The following is a 14483-nucleotide window of genomic DNA, read 5'->3' on the forward strand; positions in this document are numbered from 1 at the left end:
CATCATCATCATCATCATCACAACCATCACCGCCACCATCACAATCATCATCATCATCATCATCACAACCATCACCGCCACCATCACAATCATCATCATCACAACCATCACCGCCACCATCACAATCATCATCATCATCATCATCATCATCATCATCATCATCACAACCATCACCGCCACCATCACAATCATCATCATCATCATCATCATCACAACCATCACCGCCACCATCACAATCATCACCATCACAACCATCACCGCCACCATCACAATCATCATCATCATCATCATCATCATCATCATCATCATCACAACCATCACCGCCACCATCACAATCATCATCATCATCATCATCATCACAACCATCACCGCCACCATCACAATCATCATCATCATCATCATCACAGCCATCACCGCCACCATCACAATCATCATCATCATCACAACCATCACCGCCACCACCACCATCACCATCACAACCGTCATCACCGCCACCATCACAATCATCATCATCATCACCATCATCATCATCATCATCATCATCACCACCACAATCACCATAATCATCATCACTTTCACCACCATTATCATCATCATCGCCACCATCATCATCATCATCACTATCACCACCATCATCATCATCATCATCATCCTGTTTTCTGTCACCCTGCATGCGATAATTCAGCAAAATAAACAATCACAGTGATGGCTGCCGTTTATTGCAAAACAAAAACAACAACAAAAAAATAACAAACCAGTTTGTGTCACATTCAGCAGTCTGACATAAGATCTTCTGTTCGATCTACTTCACCTCATTTGTTTCAGCACTTCTCTAATGGCCATGATGGATACTGATAAACAAGTGTGAACACCTTATCTGCTTTTATCAACAGAACACTGAAACAATCTCTCCTCTGCCTGGTGATGTTTCAGTCTCTTTCAAGAGCTGAAGTCGACATTGTTTTTCACTTTATGCATATTCAGCTGTAATCGCAGCTTGGAAGTTTCTGGAGAGAGTATCTGAATTATGTCCTAATTTCCTCTTGTTCTACTTCCTGAGGTGAGCAGAGGGAAGTGAGCATAGACACTGGAGCGCGAGAACAAAAAGGAGGGTGAGATTCCCTCTTTGATTTCTTTGTGAAATACCAATTTATTGATCTATCTGTCCGTTCTTAGTGTTGTTAAAAGTAGAGGGATTTTTCAGCCTTTTTGATGAAAACATCACTGGCAGGTTTCACTGAGTCACTACTTTGCGTCTGACCTACTGAAACTACAAGAGTTAGTATACAATTATTTTCTTAAAATATATATATATATATATATATATATATATATATATATATATATATATATATATATATATATATATATATATATATATATTTAATTTTCTGCACATTTGGCTGTAATTATGCCATGGACATTTCTTGAGAAAGTGACTCGATAATGTCCTATTTTCCTCTCGTTCTACTTCCTGAGGCGAGCAGAGGGAAATGAACAATTAAGAATATCATGTTGAAATATTGCTTCAGGGAAAGTAAAAGTCACATATGATAAATACAATCAGATCAAATCAGTTTTACTAGTATAGCCTGAAAATCACAGTCACATTGCCTTAGCGGGCTTTGCGATCTGTACAGTGAACAGCGTCCTCTCAGACTCTTGATCTGAGTGAGGAAAAATGCCCCATATTGAAAAATAAACTCTTTGAGCAGAGGATAAAAAAAAAGATGGAAGAAACCTCAGGTAGAGCCACAGAGGAGGAATCCCTCTCCCAGGACAGACGGGCAAGCTATAGCACAGAACAGAACAACAAAATCACAGTTTACATGCTACACTAATAGAATGTCTGATAGAAGTGAATTTTACTATATATAATATATGTGAAGAGAGTGGATCCAGGAGGACGACTGAGTCGTGCCCGAGCCACACAGCACCACTCCTGCATGGCAACCTGGAAGAGGACAGGCCACACAAGATTGGAAGCAACTTGAGACTGAAATATTTGAATAAAAGTTTTGAGGTAGTCGAAACTGAATGTACTGAAGCATCTAAACTACACATGTGCATACAATGTATATTGTGGGTCAGCTGATTAACGGCCGAGCTGATTATCGGATCCAATATTCAGCATCAGATGCCCATGGTGGTGAAGGGATGAAGATCTGGATGTGATGAGGAGGGCTCTGGTAAGCTTGATCCAAGCACTGGAGCTTCTGTTTTTGAGTTATGACCCTGAATAATGGTTAAAAAAAAGTAAAGATGACCTTTGACCTTTTGTACACAATATCACCACTTCATCATTTTGTCATGTTAGACATTTGTGTGAAAAATTGCCACAATAAGTGTCTGAATTCTTGGGTTTTGGCCATAAATGTGTTTTGTGAGGTCACAGTGATGTCGACCTCTGACCACCAAACTCTAATGAGTTCGTCTCACCTCGAGGTTTTCACGAGAACGGGATAGAAGGACGCATGTGAAAGAGATTCCACCATTATATCAGAGATTTACAGAACTAGCGCACACACAACGGAGGACAATATAATGTTAAGTGATTAGAGGAGCTTGTTTTGGCTGAAACATTCTGAAAGATTTTATCACTTTAGCCATGTGTTCATCCGACACTTAGACATTAGAGAGGATTACATGAGCATTTTACCACAACGTGGAACTTTTATGTATGTCACCACCAGGTTATTCATCGATACTCATGGCCTCAGGACACATTCCCTGTGTAACATGTACAGTTAAAGTGTATTATTGCAGTTATTGTTTTGGGAGGAAACACATTTTTACAGCACTGCGCGGACTCAGGAAATTTCACTCAAGCTGGCAGAGAAAGAAATGCAGCATGCGGACGTCTCCTGCTGTCACTGATATCATTTGTCACTCAGCAGTCAGGTTAAGAAAGCTGATAAGATTTAGAGCCGTGCTCACATGACTCTGACTTTCATACCAGTCATACTCTAACAGTGTGTACAAAGAGAAAGGCCTCCGGAGGGAAATTACACCCTGCAGTTGTTTAGGTAGAAAACATTAAAGCTTTCAATCGTGAGGTAAAGTTTGCTGGCGGATAATGATGAGACTTAATGTTGTATGAAATAAATATTTGTATAAAAAAAAGAAAAAAAGAGATCAGCTTTTTTCCCTCACACAGAGATTTGCTTGTGTCATTTGTAGTTCAGTCATTTCACCAGAGGGTGGATACGTGGGTGTAGACCAACAGCATAGCAAATCATCTTTAACCTGGCAGTTGCTACTATATATGTATAGAGCCAAGACGGCAACGACTGAAAGAAACTAAATGAAGGATATTCTCTGTAACCCTAGAACTGTGAGCACCGGCAGAGTCCATGAGTCATGTTCCCACAACTTCCCGAGTTACAGGGAGGATGCCAGACAGTGAAATCAAACCTAAGTGAAGTGCTGGGAAGAGGTGAATGTACAAACGTAGACAACTTCACCTGCACTCATGGGGTTACATTACGGTGTTTGCTTTAATAAATCATGTTCAAGAATGCTTTGGCTGTCTAAGAATGTCGGTTAGTTTCCAGGACTTGTTCACAAGTGGCTGCAATGTGACGCAGCTATGAGGCAGAGATCGAGAGATTTTTCTTGTCTGCAGCAGGTGATTTCTTGAGATATGTGTGACAGTCACAAAGTCAGGGTCACAGGTATGAAGACATACCTGTAGGATGACCCTTTGGCTCACATGAGCTCGCACGGCACACGCCCGGCTGCCTCATTATCTACTCACAGTCTAATGGAAAATGCAAATTTGTGACACAGTGGTATCTAATGAATATTCTTGTGTGTGTGTATGTGTGTGTGTCTTGGATAACTGCTCTACACTGCAATTGGTAAAATGAGCGGAACATTGGTTTCCAAAGAAGTATGACAGCCACTGAGTTCATTTCCCGCTTTACAGCCAATCACAACAGCAGATGCACAGACACGGCACAGCGGGTAAAATGGTCGATATTTATTAACGCCGAGTTTGTTCAACTTAAAACCACGTGTGACCGACAGTGGCCTAGTTTGTATATATGTATTTATGTACATGTTCAGAATCAGTGAGTGTCTGCTTCCTTTCCCTGCGCTCCCGACAGTCTTGATGACATTCACAGCTTTGTATCCCTCCTCTGTGATGAAAGCTTTCTCTGCTTTCTACTGGCTGTTCCAGACCTAACCTGCAGCCACAATGGGGCTACAACATGCAAAAGAATATAATAAAATATATCAAGTATAGATGTAATATGTGGAAAGTATGATCAATGAACATTTTCAAAAGTGACCTTTCAACCTTTTTCAAGCTGTGACCCCAAGGAAAAACAGGTTGATGTGTTCACGACGCCTCCTCTGGGACTTTTAACATACTTTTTGGGTGTGTGTCCATTTGTAACTCATGTGACTAAATTCCTTCATGACAATATGTGTCACAGGCAACGTAGATTAAATCTAAAAAATGTTGTTTCTATTTTTTTACCTCCACAGCCGTCTGGCAACCACTGAATATGATCTGCCACTGAGAACCAATGGTTCGCTAAATTATAACATCAGCAATGCTAAAATGTTCAAAATGACATGCTAATGTTTGTGTGTGCATCCTTTTAATTCAGCCTGTTATCTCTAAACACACAGGTCAGCTGAGGCTTATGGGAGAGTCATTACTACAGCAGGCTGTAAACGATGTATTGGATGAAGTACAGTTTCGGCTTGATCATGGCGCCTTGCAGGATCACAAGATCTCCTGATGGGAACATGAATGTCTGATTGAAATTTCATTGCAATTCGTGCGTGAGTTGTTGTTTCACATGAAAACACAAATGTTCACCACCATTTGGGTTTATCACCTGAGAACCATGAAAACATTTTTGTACCAATCGTTTGGGTAGATGTTGAGTTCTTTTGCTGGATTTGATTCTCTGCCCCTCAAAAAAGAGATGAAGCAATTGGTGTGCATGTTACCCTCTACTCAGTAATGTCTGAACAAAAAGTCAATTAAATCCATTTGAATAGTTGTTGAGACATTTCAGTTTATACCAAAGTGGTGGACGTGAGACTGACTCTGCCATTCGAAGAGCGGTACCCTACTTTCTCTGGGCTCTCCAGGCCTTGTCAAGAGTATGGAAGCCCTCTCCGAGACCCCTGGCTTTTAGCTGTGCACCCCTCTGTCCCGGCCAACAAAAACACAGCCGGGGAGGTGGGGAATGTGCACAGGAAACCAGCGCTACGCAGCAGCAGCAGGAGCAGCAGCGGAGCTGTGGAGGACCTGGCTGGAGCACAGTCACGTTTCAGCTGGGGCCAGGAAACACACTCGCACACTCCTTTCCCACGCGACCCTGCCTGGGGATTACAGCGTGCACAAAAGCACACATGCGCTTATTCCCATTAGCTGTTTGCCCAGACAAAGGAACATACACGGGCATACTTAAGGATAAACACAAGATGCTGTTCCTGTAAATCATCTGGTTTTCCCTTTATTTTCTTTTTCATTAGCGCACACACTTAGAAAACACCGTCTGGTCTAGCACAAGCTCCCCAAGCCTCTTTTTGTCTAATGTCCCCCTGGTCCCCCTGAGCTCTGCCACTCCCTGTCATCCCTTTCCCCTTCCCTCTGCCAGGTGTTATGTCGGCACCCTGTGGCTGCCAAAACAACAGGGCCTCTGTTCTCAGCTCCCTGTGGAAGCTCATACATGCATTCTCCCTTTCTGCGTTCTCCTTCTCCCTCCGATCCTCTCCTCTATGAATTTCTCTCTTGGAGCATTCCTCGAGTTCCCTAATGTTGTTTCTCACTCTTTTGTCCGTTGTTTTTGGCGTCACTTCTCCCAGGGACCCCCAGAGTGAAGCCAGTTAGCTCTCCGGCTCTAAGCTCTAAAGACAACAGTGCAAGGCCTCCTCCTCTTAACCCACAGTCTACCTGAGACCAGACTAACACAACAACTGGAGGTGTGCAGTCAAGACTGTGCCCCCGGGGGAATTTGAAGTCTCCCTCATGGACGGATGTTTGACCTCATTCCCACTCTTGACTAAAACAAGGGGAGAGCACTGGAGTCCAGCAGAGGGTGCCAGACATCGCAGGATGTGCAGATGTCAACCAGTCGGCACTAGACAGTGGAGTGACTCACTGTGTTTGCCACAATAGTTGAGAGCATTTCTTTGGCACATAATTAGCCCCAAATCATTGAATGTGTTAAATCAAGTACTATTCTGAGGCCCTATAATGATCAGCTTCTTCTTTACTTGTATAATGTATAGCATTACCATTTTATGCTACTTGTATTTTTATAACTCAAGTGTGTAGTTACATTTCAGATTAAAATCTTAGTGAAAAACACTTTTTAATACTCTACACTTTTTAAAAGATTAAAGATTTTAATTTAGGGAATAATCCATGTCTGTCTGCAGCTGTGTATGAGTTAAAATGTGCTCCATACATCATTCATCTTATCAAACATAGATTTTCTGTGAAACAGTACACAAATCAAACAGTTTTACTTGATAGTAAACTTCATACTTCTGTACTTTATTGTACTTACTTCTTGTATTGTATCCAGTACAAGAAGTTTTTAAATGGCCATGAAACAGTCTCTATGTGACCTCAATAAACAAAATGAAACCATCAGCCCATCAAGAATATGGCCTGTTTCTCAATAAGCAATCTTAATGGCTGTCACCGGGGTTCCATTCCCTGGGAAATTAGCATAAACATTATTCATGCCAGAGTGCTGAGGATGAACTGAGAAGTCTCACAGCCTGAGGACAGGAGCTGCTCTGTAGTCTGGTGGTACGGCAGCAAATACTTCTACCACTAGTACTGCCAGATGGCAGCAGAACTTCTGTCTTGTATTATGTCTGCCTTGCTGCTGATCTATATCTTGCATTTGGCTCGTTATTATGAGGACATAACACAACGAGAGAATGTTCATAACTTTAGCTTTCTCAACAAAATACCTTACTGAGCAAACAAATCTGTTGGTTGCAGGATCACATGAACACCTCTGTGCATGAGCGGCGCTAAAGCTAGCTACTTCTAGCTGTAATGGAGTATTTTTACCTTGTCATATAGGCACATTTACCGAAGGAGTACTTCTTCTACCTCTGCTCGTCTCAAACTGTCACCTCAAAACTTCTTCCCAGTGTGTAATACAGAAGAATGTTCCAGCACGTGTCCTGTCTTTCACCGTTTAGGAGTCAACATGTTCTGAGGCTCACAGCGAACTGAGGTCACATCTCAGCTAAAACGAGCAAAGTCCTCAGAAAACTTGTTCCAGCTTCTCATACCAAAATGCTTTCAGAGTTCTTAACTCTGCAGGTCGTATTAATTTCCAGATAATCTATCAAGAAAGGATTACCCGGTCCAAGTGGTCGCCTGGTTATTCTACAATGAGCAGTATTATTTTCAGGCGCTTCATGCGTGCCAAGAGAACAATGGAGTATTTCTGTTAATTAATTTCTGCTGTGGAAACCATAGCTGAGCGAGAACACTTCTCCCTAAATACGACAGCCAGCTGCATGGGTATTCCTCACGTTGCGTGTTTGTGTGCATGTGTGTCTGTCTGCGTACAGACGTGTGTTTGTGTGCTTGGTGAATGGTACATTTCCATCCTTCAAGGGGACCCGAGGAGGTAAACATCATTAAACTTCAAGTGAGGAAGTTTGATTGTCAAGTTAAAAAAAAAAAAAAGTCAGCTACAAAGCCTCTCTCACCCACCTGTTTACAGCCTTAATTAACAGGCAAACTTCAAGTCAGATGGAGGCTATGTCATCGGGCGCGTCGGGCTGGGGGTCAACCTCTCACAGCTTCGCTCTGGAAGTATTTAAGAGACCCCGAGGTCGTAAGACATAACCTCCCAGAGAACCAACCAACGCTGAGTATTGGCATCATCGTTTGACAATAATGGGACACAGTTTCAGAGCTTGATGTTCTTCTAAACAGAGAAACAGAGGACGTTAAAAAAAAAAGCAAAAAAAAAAAAAAAAAAAAGGGAACACAGCCTTCAAGTTTAATTTGATTTAATCTAATTAGGGTTTTTATAAAGGTCAAATTGCTCATTTTAATCATTTGTGCAGGTGTGTTCCTGTGCCACAGCAAATAAGAACAATGTCTGCCTCTCACACAAGTGATGCAGGTCCTTGTCCAAAAAAAAATGAAACCATGAAACAACGAAAGAAAATTCCAATTAATTTAAATAAAAGAACAACCTGAAACAAAATGTTAACCACCGTATAATGTGGACCATATTTAAAGAAAGGACAAACAAGAACACGAAGGGGAACTGGAACTTCCTTGAAAATATAATGTTATTATAGTTAATGGCAACAGATATGACCAAAAGTGAGTCATGTATTACATTTCCAAAAAAGTATTGTTTATCTGAAGAAACATGAAACACAGATGGCTGGGTACGACAGGACCAGTCTTAGTCAAGATGGACAAAACCCGGAAAACAGTGTCGTACTTTTATGAACACTTTGCTGTTTCATGTAATTGACTTTCCCACCCAGGACCGTTGTGTGAGCCCTGACTCTTACCTTCATGCTTAACTTTTACCTGCGTCTTTGACTCGACAGCTATGAGACGTCTGGAAAGAGAAACCAGGTGAAGCCGAGCCTTAAATCACTGCTATCAGCCAACGGCCTCTTTTCCCTGCTAACGGTACACCTGACTAATGACCCGCCATTACGTCCACCTGGTGTTCAGCTACTTTTGTTCGGGGCACAGGTCAGGTATTCTCGGGTATAGGTCTGTTTCCTGGCATTCCTCTGCAATGAGCGTTGTCCTGTTTCTTCAACAACCCATTGCGCTTCCTTCTAAAATCCTCAAATTCGGTTTTACCTAAGATCGAACGATTCATGAGCATTCAGTCGCATCTTCTCATATTTCAGGGAAAAACGTACAGTACAATGTTCAATGAAAGAATAGCAGCGAAAAGCCTTGATTGACAGATTGAGAGCACGACATTTGTGGGTCATCTCCCTTCAATCTGACATGTTCAGAGAATCATTTAGACAGTAGGGATGAAACATGGTGTCAAGACCTGAGAGTTGAAGGGATCACGGAGTGCACAGCTGTTGGTTGAAATAATTCAACTATATCCTCCACTTATTTACAGGAAGGTCTCACCCCTTAAAGGTCACGTGTGCAGGATTCATGGGGATTTATTGACAGATATGAAATAATCATGATAATGATTCAATAACCATCACAATTGTATATTCATTATACTTACCTCAAAGTCAGCACTGTTGTGTTGAGCCCTTTGTGTGTACAGAGAGACCACGTCCTCTTTAAGTTGGTCATGTTGAATGTCGTGTCCAAAAGTAGGTCAAAAGGTTCCATAATTACATACAACACATCACATCTACATAGGTAACATAGTTAGGGTTGTATTGGAGGTTAACACGGACGTAACACGGTGAATCGAACCCTGACCATGTTTACTTTTAAACCTATTGTTTATCTGCCCAGGGAGTGACGTTAACACAGTAATATTCTTGCCAATATGTAACCAAACTGCTGGCGTGTTGTTGTTTACGCCTCACCGGCCACGTTGTTCTGGAGACCACGTTGAACGTTGTTTTGGGAGATTTGAGTCGTTAAGGTATGGGGACATGTTGGTGACCACCACCATAGTCCACAATGAACGAACCAAACCCTATTTTCGAGGGAGGGATTTTTCTGTTTTTCATATTCTTGGCGGCCATTGTCAGGAGGGTTAGAAGAGAGGTGTGTAGTTGGTTGCTATTTGATACCTCACTAGATGCAACTAAATCCTTCAAAGTGGACCTTTAAAGCAAAAGACGCCACCGGCATTATCCTGTGTAATTCAAGATTATTTTATTTACTGTCAACAAATCCCATGAAGGGGCGGCTGTAGCTCAGCGGGTAGAGCAGGTCGACTAGTGATCGGAAGGTCACTGGTTCAAATCCCAGCTCCGGGCAGGGCTGAGCTGCATGTCGAAGTGTCCTTGAGCGAGACACTGAACCCCACATTGCTCACTAGTGAGGGCCCTGCGATGAGCTGGCGACTTATCCAGGGAGTACCCTGCCCTCGACCTGAGACAAGGCTGGGATTGGCTCCAGCAGCAACACCCCGCAACCCCATGGAAAGGGATAAGCGGTTCGGACAATGACATGACATGACAAATCCCATGAAAATACTTCTTCTGCCTTCTATTTCTCTCTGACTACCCTGCCCTGCCTGTGGCTTTACTAAAGATGTAAATCAGTTAAAGCTGTTGAGCTGTATATAATCTAACTTCTAAACAACGCTGGGTAATTTCCTAAAACAGCTGGGCCCTCTAGCTTTCAACAAATGTTTCTCAAAAAGGAATAAATAGTGAATTTGTTGGGGACTATTTTCAGGTGTGGATTAATACACAGTCACACTAATCAATAATCCACATTGGCCTCATTTGCTATGAAGAAAAGTGTCACCCTGTCCACATTTGTGTCTCAGTGATGATTTGTAACAGTTTTTGGACAACAGTGGACTGAGCCATGTGAGACTGCGGCTGTACAGGAAATACTTGTCAGTTGGATGAGTTCTGTGTTGATATTAGTCTTTTCTTAGGAACTGTTAATAACAAATATAGATTTTTTTTATTCCCCAACCCTCAAGAGTTATTGTGTATTCATGTTGTGTTCACATTGTTTTTTGGGCACTCAAGCTAATATTTAGAAACAAGAAAAACTTTCCCCCAAACCTGGAATCCAAAGTCAAATGGAAACCATCGCTGCCTGCCATGTTACATGTGCACACATTGTTCCCTTTAGCTCTGATTCCCAGATGAGCTGCATTGTGTTTTTTTTTCAGTGTTTTGCAATGAAAACTTCTCGTCCTCAGAAAATGTCCTCCTGCTGTCTCAGAAACCTTTACATTTTGTCCCACTCATTCTGTAACATGTCCTTCAACAGTCGGCTGGGCTCCAATCCTCATACTAATTACATCAGTGTCTGGATAAATGTTTAAAAAAAAAAGATACCCCCTTTAATAAACCCCTCTGAAGTTCTTCTGGCTTTGTCTCGTGAGTCCTCCTTCATCCCAGCTGCCCTCAGCCTTGTCCGCTGTGCTTTACAGGTTGGGACGCGCACAGCTGCCTCTCCCCACCTCAGCCTCTCATTGTCTTCCAGTGACATCATCGAATTACTCACAGCAGCACATCTTTCATCATCATTTCAGTAATGATTATCATTATCATACCAACATTAAGGGCTCTCCAACTGCATCATATTTGGCTGACTTCCTTCCCAGACAGGAGGAAAAAAAAGAGTCCATGGTGAGAACAAGTAATTGTGGAATGTAACTAAATACTTTTACTCAACTATTGCACAAAGTGCACATTTTGAAGTCATTGGATATTTCCACTTTTTAGCCACTTTATACTTCTCTGCATCCAAGAGTCAAATATCAGACATGTCAGATATATTTTCACGAGCTGTGGCGTTTGTATTATGGTGTGTTAACGACCAGCAAAGGAAGTTTGACTGCATTTGATTTGATTAATGTTTACTTTCCAACATTAGCTGTGAGCTAACGTTAGCCAGCAACGCCGCACAAGGAGAGTGTGTCTTCAGGTCAGATCTCACTATTTGTGAATGACGAGTACATTTACTTTTGATTTTTTAAGTACATGGTAGTACGTTACCCGTACCCCATCCCCCCCCCTTGCTTTTCCAAAGGGCATTATTCTTGGGGCACTACTGTTGCGATGGAGACGTGAAAGCAGATAGAAATGATGCCAGGCTGCCGGCCTCACTTGATCACCTGGTGGCCTTTCGTGAGATTTCATGCCTGGTGGCAGACAGAATTGCACAGAGAGGTCTACAGGCTGGTGGTGTTATTATTCTGCAGCCATTACACTGTGCAATCAACATTTACTTCACAATGATACGTTACGGCAAATAAAGTTGTCTACTGCCAGTTTAAATAAGGTCTGGAGTGCAAGTTGAGTATTATTCACAGTGTGGTATTGGTAATTTTAAGTAAAGTATCTGAACACTTCTTCCACCCCTGATAACGGGAGGATAGGAGGAAAGGCTGGGTTTCATAGGAGGTGAGGCGTGTAGGGTGGAGGAGGGTGGAGGAGGATGAGGGGTTGCGGGGTTGTGGGAGCATGTTTTAGAGGCCAGTGGAAAAAGATTGCGGCCAGCAGCTGCTGTTCAGAGCGTGATTTATCTACGGAAAGATTGTGTCAGAATCCACCACCTGAGCGTGCCCATCCGTTATCATTACCACATAAACAATAATCAATATAATCATCATCTTATTATTATTTATCTGCTGTCTCGTTCTCAAACCAGACATTTCACCTCTTGGACTGTTGTGTGTCGCCAGCTGCTGCTTTGATTCCTCCTTCCATCACCTTCCGCTTATTTGTCCTGCTGGTTTTGAAGTGGTTTTGGGGCTATTACGTACCACGCCTTGTACATTATCTCACGTGCTACGAGCCCCTGCTCTTTTGTTCAAGTAGGTAATGACGGTGTTGTTTTCACTGTGGGCTGCGCTGACCATTCCCACAATGATGGGAATGCTCACTCCACAGCACCACTCTTATCTATCATCAGAAGTGACAGCCAGGAATGTGTTGTAGTGCCTTTTACATTGTTTTCACAGCCATGGAAACTTTCGTTGTTTCTCTGCTAAACAATTGAATTAATCTCTTCGTCTCTTTGTGACTGAACTAACTACATGTGTAAAGCTCTGTAAGACTGTTCAGTGAGTAGGGGCGGGTGGCTTTGACATGGTTTCCCATGGCAATAATGTACCGTAAAAAAACGTCCAGGATGGAAGCCAAACTGCAAACTACATGAGTGGCACATGTTACAGCTCAATCTGATCGCCGCCTCCACGGTACACAGCAGTAGTGCTCATCTGGCTGTTCCCCTGAACTGGCCTGCGATCTCGGCTGAGGTCTTGTGTCAACAACACTTTGGAGATTTTAAACACTGTAAAACCTCACACCTCTCAGAGAAAACCCTTGACTTGGAAATGACTCTTGCTCTGTGTGGTTTTTCCCTTGTTCTGTCTCACTCTGTTAACTTATGTCCCGTCAGTTTTAACTTTCCTTCCTAGCATGACGTGCATATCCTCTACATTAATCTGGCATGCCCTAAGATGCATTAGGTCCCTAAATTTCCTTTGTTTTCCAGCCTCTTATCTCCTCATCTCCTCTCCCCTTCTCTTTCTCCATTCTACTTCTCTTCTAGGCTCCTGACCCCTGCTGTGAGTATGAAACTTGACTGATCCTGGTCAGGAATTTGCCCTATATAACCAGAGTTGGGGCCCGTCGCTGTAAATCACATGACCAGTATGTGGGAACGGCCATAATGAAGATGGACGGGCTTGGAGAGAGAGCTGACAGAGCCTACTGCATTCCTCAGGCTAGTCCTCCACACGAGCTCACATCACTATAGTAATTCCTAACTTGACCTGAAAAACCTAAAAGCTGACCCCTATTTGTATTGTAAATGAAGTCACAAACTTTTTTTTCCAACATTCCCGCTGCTGACATTCATCGTCTGCTGCATCGCTCCACGATATCTGTGCGAGGCCCACATGTGGCGCCTTCACTGTATTTCATTTGGTGACGCAAAATCGAGTTAAGTATGCTAATCAAGTCAAACAGCGCACTGATGCGGCGGAGACTTTCAAACTTCGCGGAGCGCAGTCAAACCACCAGCCTTCAACTGGTACCAGATGCAGGAGACCATGTTATAGAAAGGCTGACACACACTTCCTCAGCGAGACCACACACCTCCACAGTCACATCTCAGCTCTTTTCACTTCCAAGTAACATCACAGGAAGTCTCGGGGAAATTAATGGTGAAGTTTACTCTGCATTTTGAAGGCGTTCTTCACGGCTCTGGAGGGGCAAGAATTCAAAGAACCACAAAAATGATGAACTGGCTCAGTTCGCGTCTCTTTCAAGAGTTCACTGAGTCTAACGCCGACTCGACCAGACACACAAAGCATCAAATATTGACTCTTCCAGATCCTGTGTCTTTTCCTGGTGTTGGGCTGGCAGAGCAAACAGCTGGACTGCTACAGCACCACCTTTCATCCTGACAAAACCCCCTTCCCCCCCCCAGGCCCCTGTCTGCTCGTACACCTACAGTACTCCTTTCTCCATGTGGGGGGCCCTCGACACTTCAAAGAGCCCCGTGTGGGAGCTCCAGTGGGGCGTCAAGCAGCCACAGCCCAGCTGAGCAGGATCGCACTTGTCAGTGCCAAGCATACACATGTTGGAGACTGGGTGTTTGTGACTTCTGGTTCTGAGTGTGTGAGTGAGCGATCCAATCACAAGTGGACAGCTCTGTGTCCATCCACTCACCCGACTATTGCCAAATAAACACGAGCATCGCTGAGACAAACTGTCATAATGTTTTATACAGCAAGAAATAAATATTTTCATGTTTTTTCACAAAAACTGAAAAAAAGTGTTTACAAAGTTTAAGATACTCCTAACGCAACAACTCT

This window comes from Acanthopagrus latus, chromosome 11, assembly GCF_904848185.1.
Source record: "Acanthopagrus latus isolate v.2019 chromosome 11, fAcaLat1.1, whole genome shotgun sequence".
Lineage (NCBI taxonomy): Eukaryota > Metazoa > Chordata > Actinopteri > Spariformes > Sparidae > Acanthopagrus > Acanthopagrus latus.